The sequence below is a fragment of the Colobus angolensis genome, unplaced genomic scaffold (assembly GCF_000951035.1).
Source record: "Colobus angolensis palliatus isolate OR3802 unplaced genomic scaffold, Cang.pa_1.0 Scaffold130, whole genome shotgun sequence".
Taxonomy (NCBI): domain Eukaryota; kingdom Metazoa; phylum Chordata; class Mammalia; order Primates; family Cercopithecidae; genus Colobus; species Colobus angolensis.
In genome coordinates, this window is record NW_012114253.1 from 370,433 (window position 1) to 372,059 (window position 1,627).

Genomic DNA, 1,627 nt, shown 5'->3' on the forward strand with positions numbered 1-1,627 from the left:
ATAGACAGATCCCAGGCACATGTTTGAAGAGGGCATGTAGGAAAGGGCTGGAAGGATGAAGAGAACAGGGGCTTAGCAGAGATCTCAGGCACGCTGGGCCCACCTTAGACCTCTCAGCCTGGAATCCTCCTTGGGCTGGGTCCTGCGGCTGGCGAAGGCCAAGAGTGGGGGAGGAGGGAGAACTGTTTTATTTTGATAACATTAGGGCATTTTCCCCTACTGGCGGCTGCTATTTTGAGAGTCCCAGCGAGCAGGGGCTATGGTTAAATTAGGTAATGTTGCTCCAACAGGAATGTGTGAAGCAGTCGGGCTGAGGCTGCAGAGAGGACGGTCAGTTCACTCCATATAAAATTAAACTGCAGCTTGGAAAAGAGCAGCTTGGGCCACTTTATAAGGCGATGTGGGGGGAACCACTGGAAGCAGCTGCTAGTGGAGTGAAAGTGATGGCCCAAGGCCTCTTTTTAGAGAGCCTGGGCCTCTGCCCGGAGGCCTGACTGACCCAGCAAGGATCCGGTGACTGGCATGAGGGGCAGGGCTGGGGTGTCTTCAGCTCCACGCCTGTGGCTGCTACTCGAGGCGGGTGGGGTTTAGGGTGGCGTGATGCATGAGAAGGATGGCTTGGCAGACTTGGCCTTGAATCCTGCCTCTGCCTCTTTCTAGCCTTCTGTGCTTGGGCAAAACCCCTCAACGTCACTGGACCTCAGTATTAGCAGCAGTGGAAAAACAGTTCAGCCACCTGTGATCCCAGCACTTTGGGAGGCCAAGGCCAGCGGATCACTTGAGGCCGGGAGTTTGAGACCAGCTTGGCCAACATGGTGAAACCTCATCTCTGCTGAAAATATGAAAATTAGCTGGGTGTGGTGGTGCACGCCTGTAATCCCAGCTACTTGGGAGGCTGAGGCAGGAGAATCGCTTGAACCCGGGAGGCAGAGGTTGCAGTGAGCCAAGATTGATTGTGCCACTGCACTCCAGCCTGAGCAACAGAGCAAGACTCTGCCTCAGAAAAGAAAAAACAGTTCCAGTCCCTCAGTCCCTTAGGAGAGTTTCTTTTTCTTTTTTTTTTTTTGAGACGGAGTCTCGCTCTGTCACCCAGGCTGGAGAGCAGTGGCGCGATCTCGGCTCACTGCAACCTCTGCCTCCCAGGCTCACACTATTCCCTTAGGAGAGTTTCTTATAGATCAAATCACAAGAAACAAAGGCATAGCTCACTTTTATGGAGGGCCTACTGCGTGCAGTCATCCCTTTATGTCCTTTTAGCTCCAAGGGTGGTCTAGGCACTAGCAGCCCGGGCCTCAACTGGGAGCTTGTCAGAAATGCAGAGTTTCTGGCCCCCCTTGGACCTACTGACTCAGAATCTGCATGCCGACAAGATCTCCAAGTGACTCATGTGCTTGTCAAAGTTGGAGAAGGGCTGCTTTCCGTCTGCTGTCTCATTTCATCCTGAAAACCACCCCTGGAGAGATGACCGCCATAGAAACTCCATCAGTGAACATACTCTTCCCAGATTCTTCCCCTCTTTCCTTTTTTTGGTCCAGGTGGGGGTTCAACAAAGAATAGGGTGTCAAAGCCCCTGACAGGACTGGAGAAAGTTGAGAGTATTACCTGCTTTTGAGACTTTTTTTTTTTT

At 52.2% G+C, this 1,627-nt stretch overlaps 1 protein-coding gene across 1 annotated transcript in view; it reads left to right on the forward strand.

Annotated features, from left to right (window-relative positions):
• The window catches only part of HSPG2 (heparan sulfate proteoglycan 2), a 141,422-nt gene that overhangs the window by 30,487 nt on the left and 109,308 nt on the right, over positions 1–1,627 (forward strand). The window lies entirely within an intron of this gene.